Here is a 9,289-nt window from a genome sequence, read left to right on the forward strand (position 1 = left end):
TATGATATTTTTAAATATCGTACGACATTCCTCAAATGGGCATGTGACAGTATATTGTATCATACCATGCTAACACATGGTCACCCAAGGAAAAAGAAAGAAAACTCTAAGGATAAACAACAAGCTAAAACATAGATAAAAACCTCCACATTGGGGAGTACTGGATCCACATCTTGAGGTGAAAACACTTGACAAACTGAAAGATGGAAAGCTAAAAACTAACCATCTAAATCATACATCAAAGGGAAAGAACAAAAGCAACAACATAGTGAACATAAGCAACATCACAATGAATAGAGATAATGTCACAATAACAAAACAACCAAATTAAGTATGTGGTTCCTCCCAACCGTCAATAGCATCATAAGACCATCATGGATCCTAGCCATCCCCCGCGTGTAACATCCCAAACCACCAATTGGATCGTCGATACTATCATAGTAGGGATGCCACTACTAAAACATGGAACAATATAAGCATAAGAAATCTAACATGCTAGTAGAAAAGCATAAGATAATCCTATAGTAGATAACATCACCTATCACATGCTAAACATCAATAAGCAATAGATATGCTACTACAATAATTCACATTATCTAATCATATGATAAACATCATAATATGGGAATGTGTCAAATAAACTAACATCATCTAAACATGATATCCAAGCATTCCAATGAAAGCATAAATCACAAGAGAGCATACTCCGAAATCTGAAGTACCAAGTGAAAACATCCAGCAACGGTCACACTAGGATAAACGACCATCTTTGTACATCAATCCCTAGTAGTGGTGAAGGTAGCTATGCCTCCAAATCATGTGGAAGCCATAGGTCTACACCCGCTATGCTGATGGAGATAAAGATCCAACCACAAACACACAAAAAACACAACATCCAAGGCTAACACTCATGCCAGATAGTATGATGGTTGCAACCAAGAACCTAAGACAATGCAAAGAGTATAGGTCTTGGTTAGACAATCAATAGGCTACTAAGTAGGGGTTGACATTATGGAGAGTCACTTGGCATCGACAAGCCCAAGCTCAGATCATGCATTTCAACTCCTCAACAGAGGGCCCCACACACACATTTTATTATCTTAAATTTTATTACCAGTCACACATTTTCTTTAATTATCACTTATTTAAAACTTCCTCTCCCAACCCTATGGGATTGAGGTCACTAGGCTACGAGATAGAAGGCCCCTCCATATGCTACCCTACCCTACCCATTCTCATCCTATGACTAGTGCCCGTGGGCATGCATACTCCCATCCCAACCCCAATGATCATAACTTTCAGAAGTACCACAGAAGATCGAGCCTCGCAAGTCACCTAACAAATGTATGCACACATACTCATGTGTGGTACACCACCATCATGAAGATCATAACACAAGGACAGGATGAGAACATAATGGAAAAGATAACACCCAACTAAAAGTAACACAAGAAGGATGGATTCTACATGAATCCCAGAGCCAATAAAACCATACATCATAAAATCACTCAACTAGCCTCAATCTGAGAGTATGGATTCCACATGAATCCCAATGATGCAACAAGACCAAACATCATGAATTCTATAGGAATCCTAGCGCTCATGAAACAAAAGCAAAGGTATAAAAGAAAGAATAACACCAGGTATAAAATCACTCAATCAAAAACAATGTCGGGAGTACGGATGCAACAAAAAAATGCAATAGTGGTCTGACTGATATCCAAATGGATCATCCAGGTGCATGACCCACATTGTGCTAAGAGAACCTAAGAAAATAGGGCAGCACACAAAATGAAGTAAAAACCCCAAGTTTTAGAAAATTCCAAAATTAAAACCCATTTGGACTTTGGGTTCAAAAACCCCAAAAATTCATAAATAAAAGAAATTGGACACCATATGCAAAAATGGCCAGCATAACAGCCCAAAAACCCAAATCCTCATCTCGAAAAACTAGGAAATGTTTGTACCCACCCAACCAGGTAGCACTAACATACAAAAATGGAGGGGAACACTCATTCTTAGCCTCTAAAAAAATAGCTACCAAAAATAGAAGAAAAATTAGAGTAGAAACAATAAAACAGGAAAACCCTACCTCACAACCAAAAGGGCAAAATGGAAATCTGAACTAGAAAATAAAATGCTCGCAGAAGTGGCCAAAAATTGCAGCAATCCAAGGTTTTCCCAAGCTAGATCTAACGAGCTCAACCTTACAATGATCCCACGCCCGTAGCTCCCACAATGAACAAAACAGTAAATCCTTATGAAGAGGATTTTGGGTTTTACTCTCCAACTTTCTAATTCAAAAGTGAGAAGTGAGGAATTAAATTCCTTTTTGGATATTTATTCACTTTTCAAGTGAATAATTGATTAGGGCAAATAACTAGCCAACCTAGTTAAACCTCGAACTGACCCAAATGAAAATAGGCTATTCCTATAAATAGGAATTCATCTATGGAAAAGCTACTAGAAATTAAAATAAAACAATTAAAAAGCTCAAAAATCCAAAAATACAGAAATCTCCTTAACAACTTTCGCGACAATGTGCGACTCTAAATGCACAAACACGCTCACTGGTCAAATCACATAATGCAAATGAGTTCAGATTTAATAATCACCAAAAGGTTTAAATTAAACATTTAATTAAGGATACATCAACCATACAAGGATAAAATTGGTAAAATATGAAAGGCTGAATCACTAACTCCATGTGCCACTGCCAGGGATATAAATCTTGCACACTAAACAACATGATCAAGTGCAATTACGTATAATAACATAGCCACAGTAATAAATGCATTAAATCACCTAATTTAACCATTTATTTAATTATATAAAAATAATCTATTCACATCACTCACATTCACATAAAGCATAACAACATAGGAATGAAGTAAATAACCATAGCATTAAATCCATCACATAATGCAATCAGAGATATGTCCAAATACCAGGTAACCAGATATCATCATAAAACACATTGTCATCTCAAAATGACATCATCATGCAATATGATTAACTAAAAAGTAGTAGTCTAACATCTATGATACTAAAATCAAGGTATAACATCTGACCCTCAGGTTATCTCAAATGTGATCATAACATGAGTAACGAATATCTCTCTAATCATAAATATAACAAGGTAAATGTCCGCAACACATAACCAAATAATCCAACAAAAATCCATTCTAATTACTTAAGCATTTAATAATGATTGATTACTCTGCATTAAAAAGGCATTTAAAACACATAAACAACCATAGTCATAAACATGACTAACCATTTCTATAGGAACCTAGTCCAGTGTAGCATGGTAATAGTACATAGTGCAATTTCTACACACCTCTCAAGGTAATCATGGAACAACCTCATGTTACCACATCGATCCTGGTAAGCACTGGCACAAACCTCAGTGAACCAAAAATCACATCATAATCTCATAGATCAGTCAAAAGCATAATCAAAGCAACTGATACAGAAACATAACTCCAAACACCTCGATAGTGTAGACAACTCAGGGTCACAATCATGATCCCATAAAAAAAAAAGATCAGCGAGGTTGCATCCATAAGGATGACTCATAGAAGTCAAATGGGAGAGGCACTACAAGAAGTATAGATCTATGATTAGAGGATCACAATATTTGACTCACACTAGACCAAATATAGAAAATTAAGTTGAAATTGTAGCAATATTTCAAGCCAATCCTAAAGAGTATCATTATGTAGCAATAAAGAGGATATTCAAATATTTGAAGGGTACATTTGATTATGGAATTTGGTATGAAAGATCAAGTGAGTTTACCTTGTACACATATACTGATGCAGATTGGGTAGGTAGTGTGGATGATTGAAAGAGCACCAGTGGTGGAGCATTCTTTCTTGGAGGAAGATTAGTTTCCTGGTTTAGAAAGAAACATGACTATATTTCTTAGAGTATAGCAGAGGCAGAGTATGTTGCAGCAATAAATAACTTTAATCAAGTTATGTGGATGGAACAAATATTGAAGGGTATTAGGATTGAATTTATAGAGTCTATTATCATTTAATGTTATAACACAATTATAATAACTATGTCTAAGAATCTAGTATTGTATTCTAATACAAAGAGCATATCCATTAAGTATCATGTTTTAAGAGAGAAGGTAATAGAGAAGGAAATTAGATTGGAATATGTAAGTACTAAAGATCAAATTTCAAATATCTTTACAAAGCCTTTGCCTAAAGATACTTTTGAGTATCTAAGAGGTTTGCTATAAGTTATGCCCCTACCTACTTTAGAGTAGATGATGCAAGGAGTGCATTAGTCTAGTGGTACAAAGCACTATGGTTAGACTAGACTGAATGTTGATGCATCTTGAATAGGGGAGTATTTGGTATGTACTAAGTCATGGAGGACTCTTGGTAATTGGTATTGAATAGTGTCTTTGGACACTTGAGCTGGTTGATGATTTGAGAAGTTGATTAATAATTGGTATGTCATCAATTGGTATTATGATTGACACCTTTAACATTGATGTCAATGGGGGAGAGATACACATGAAAAACATATCCTAAGGCATGGGGGAGAATATGTATGAGAATAAATCCTAAGAAATGGGACAAAGATATATCTTTAGGGAGATTTAGAAAGATTCATGTAAGTGCATAGAAGAAAGTGTAAGTGCAAAGATGTAGCCTAAAAGTATTGGAAGTTGTTTAGTTTGAACAACTATTGCCAATCCTAAAGAAGAAAAAGAAGATGAATAGAGTAGTGTTCCAAAGAATTTCAGATTTTATTGATGAAGAGGGTTTGAGAAGATGAGAACAACAATTTCACCAACATAGTACTATTTTGTATTCTTGGAACTTAGATGTTTTTCATCTATGTTGCCATCAATGCCAAAGGGAAACATTGTTAGAATGAATATTGATGATACTACATTTGGGAAGTATCTTAAGCATTAGAGAGTATTGATATATTGCATTCATAATTGTATTTGTCATTGATGTCAACATGGTAGTAATTGTGTTAAGATTGGAAGAAAAAAGTTAGTAATCTTATGATGTGTAGTGGAGGACATGTTCCTGTAGTTTTCCTAATGATGTGGTTAAAAGGAATAAGTCTAATTCTATAGTGTACAAAAATTACAATTGATTTACTGGAAGCAACACATGAATAGAGCATTGGAAAATAGATTTTTGATGATCTATTGCTATCTTTTATCTAAAATGTAATAAAGAGATGCACTATCACATAGTGATAGAGTAAAGTCATAGGATGATGCCAAAATGTGGGCAAGACATGGTTTCACCTGTGTGAAATTTGGTATAGACTATGAGCCAATAGTGCTATTGTAATTATGAATTATCTTATTTTAATTAATTGGGAAATCCTCAAGGTAGACCCAAGGAATTATTATGAAGATAAGGTATAAAGGAAAGTTGTTTTCCTTATTTGTAATGTATCTTGAAGAATAAGATCAATTGGAATACAAAGTATTAGTGTGGAGAGAAAGAAGGAGAAAAATGCTTATTAAATGCATGTAAGTGATCCAAGGGATCATTGGATGTGCAGTATGAGATCTAGTTACAAGATCTAAAGGAGAAAAATTCTAGTTGATAGGATAAAGATAAAGGAAGGAAGTACATTTTAGTTCTAGATCATTTGGATAGTGGGTTCTTTGATCTTAACCTTGAAGCTATTTGGGCAGTGGGTCCATCTGTCTTCCACAACTCCTAATAGGGATTCAAAGTCTCCTAACAAGGACTCATATGTATTGAATTTTGTATCATAATCCTAGCAAGGTCTATCCTCTAACAAGGAATATTTATAATAGTACATCATCTTGTGGGTACCATCCTCACTAGGGTTTTCCTATTGATCAAGGGTTTCCCTAGTTAACATATCTGGTTTTAATTGTGTATGAGTATCTTGTTGTGGTTTTAGTTTATATTACTTACATGGTTAAGTTTGTTTAAGGTTAATGTTTGTGATGATAGCTGGACAACTGAGTCACCCCACCTCCCCCCAGTTATATCACTAGATTATATATTCTAATAGAGCCAACCTTGTTAAAGGTTTACATACATATTTTTAGTAGTATCTTAGACCTTAGCACTCTTTGTCATTAATAAAAAGTAGTCTACTTGAAAGGGATTACAAATATCACTAATCGATGTTACCATACAAGATTTTAAAGACTTTTTAGATCCACTCGGTTAATAGATTTTATCTTCTACAAGGGTAAAAAAGTAATAGTGAAATGATCTGCTAGGTTTAACACTACCTTGTTTTGATCTATGCTTAGTTTCTTCTTTCTAATCTCTATCTGGCTGATTTACACATTTGTACTTTCTCTACTTGATCTTTATACTTCTGTACTGCGCGATTCACCTTGTTCTTCTTTCTTCTTCTTCAACAACTATTCTCACACTATAAACCCATCATCAAAAACTTCAATAAATAATCAAAAACCAAAAACCATCTTGCTTATCTCCTCAAATAGTGAAATTCTTCCTTCCAAATCCTTCCATATTTTGTCACTTAATCACGATCATAGATCTCTGATTCAATGAATCTACTCACTTAGAAAATAAAACTTCCTTAAATTTTTTTCTCATTTCCATCTTTAAAAAATATCCTTAATTAAATTTATCCATCTATAGATCTCATAAATAACTTTGACTTTATCCTTTGATCTTCGAGAACATTCTTACTTTTCATCAAAAGTTGGTCTTAGATTGATCTTTTCTTTTGTTCTTAACTCAATAAATATTTCAACTTTACTAGGGTAATACATCACTCAGTTAACAGTAAAATTACTTGGTTAACACTAAAATTTAACTTTTCTTTGCCAGGTGCTCGATGACAACCGTAGTAGCTCAATTAATACTATGTATCATATTTCACCTAGTTGATTGGTGTAACTTGTGTAGCTTGGTGAATACATGAACTTCAACACAACATCACATGATTCTAAACCAATCAAACCAAAATTATAATATCATAGGCAATTTCATTTAAGTACCCAAACTTATCAAATATTTCATCTGTATACTTTATTCAAATCCTCTTAATCAATCAAATCCTCTATATCAATCAAATAATCTTGTACTTACTAAATTTGTGTAATGCCTAACCAACTAATTCTTAAAATCAATGACAACATAAAAATTGATATGAATCTTATACATGCAATAAAAACATTATTAGTTGGGGCACACAAATTCTTATTGAGCTATTTTCTTACATTTACTTTCAAAGATCAAAATTTTCATTCACATTTATATATCATTTTTAATTTATGTTGAAGTCAATAAAATATAACCTTATAAAGGATATATCCTGAATAGGCACCCTAACTCACTTGGTTGTGCTTACTAGATCTATCTTGTAGGAAAGGGTTTTAATTCCAATGTATAATAGTAATCCCTTAAATTGGTGAATGAATTTGAATGATCATTGCTCAACATTTCCCATTATATACCTTTTGCATCAAATTAGTCAAATCTTAAATGCATTTCATTTTAGCACAAATGCTAATGGTATACCTATGAAGGAGTATCCTAGAATTTTTGGAGCATTGGAGAGATTGTTAGCATGATTGTGTGTTGCATTCATGACTGTGTTTGTCATTGATGTCAACATACTAATGATTCTGTAAAGACTTAAATAACAGAAGATAGAAATTGAGGTTACATAGTTCAAGGATTGATGATAAAGCTATGTATAGTTGAGGATGTGTTCTATAGAATGTCCTATTTATGTGGTTAAGTGCGCATGCATAAATATGAAGAAATTGATAGTCATTCAAGATTTATTGAACATAATGTTTAGATGGAGTTTCTAAGAACCAATTACTATTGTTTTGATTCTATCTCTTAACAGAGATAGAATTTGGTTAAGAAAAGTTGTACAAAGGTAGATGACATGACAAATATATAGTGGTCAAACACACATATCTTGATGTTGCACGTGTAAAGAGTTGTAAAGACCATGAGATGACAAAATTATGACATTGTGAAAAGATGTAATGTAATGTGTATTGTATTATCTTAATGTGGTTCCATATTAACTATAAATTGAGAAAGTGTCCAATTTTAGGATTTGGTATAAAGGAAAGTTATTTTTCCTTCTGAAATATGTGTATTGAAGTGTGATTAACTGGTGTGATTTAGGTGTAATGCAAGTGTAACACCCTGATTGGGAACCTAAAAGAAATAAATCTAATATGTTACAAGTTTATAAAACTATATTTTTTGGATGTTTAAACAAAATCAAAGTAACAATGCAAAAGCAATATACACATACACAACATTTACAAAGATGCAATTACAATATAGATTTCATTCCTAAAGGGTTCCTTCACATTGAGCCACATTTAAGAAAGTTTTATTAATAAGTTTAAGTCTCAATTACAATATCAATAATCACAAAATGAATAAACACATACATAATCTCATATACACATACATAGAATAATTGATATGATAGAGTACATTTAGATAACAACATCCACTACTCATGTCATAGGGTATGCAATAATAAATAGAAGTATATCAATATACAATACAATATCCCATAGGATCTCAAAACACATGATACATAGATACATAAAAAAAAAAAACATCTCCAAGACAAGAATACAAATTAGAATAATACAATTATATCAATGAGTATCCAACACTTGTCAATCTCATTGGGACTCAAATGGTAAGAATAAACTACCTCCTGAATACATGGTCACCTAATCAGGCTCCCACTCCCACCGTGAAGGAGAGAGAATGTATAATCCACACATAGATAATAAAATCATAAAAAAATTCTTGTTAAAGAATCCTATTAGCCAAATCTACCTCAAGGGTAGCACAAACTACTAACAAAGAAAAGATAACTAAAGTAAAAAATATACTCATCTAAACCAACACCACATACCAAAATCAATAACAATTACCAAGTACAAATTAAATATGAAAACCAAAAAGATACAACCACCTCTTAATCTGATGCAGGAGCATCCAGAGGTATAAGGGCAATCCTGTGTCACCCAAAAAAATGTACTTAGACTTAGTTTCTATTTTATGTCTTTACATTTTTGGATACCCATTTGGCTCAAATAAAAGTTCCAACTCTCATAGTTCAACTATGAGTGCATTTGAAAATCCCGAAAAAATAGGAGCATGCAATTTGACCATCATTTTGGTGACCTAGAAGGTGTGACTTGGCCAGATGAATTTAATCGAGATTTAGAGCATTCCAGAAAAAGAATCAGGTCAAAAGGCCCCACGGTTTGAAAGTTATTGCAGTTTTT

This window comes from Cupressus sempervirens, chromosome 10, assembly GCF_028749045.1.
Source record: "Cupressus sempervirens isolate cs-2001-9-10 chromosome 10, ASM2874904v1, whole genome shotgun sequence".
In the NCBI taxonomy this organism is placed as follows: Eukaryota; Viridiplantae; Streptophyta; class Pinopsida; order Cupressales; family Cupressaceae; genus Cupressus; species Cupressus sempervirens.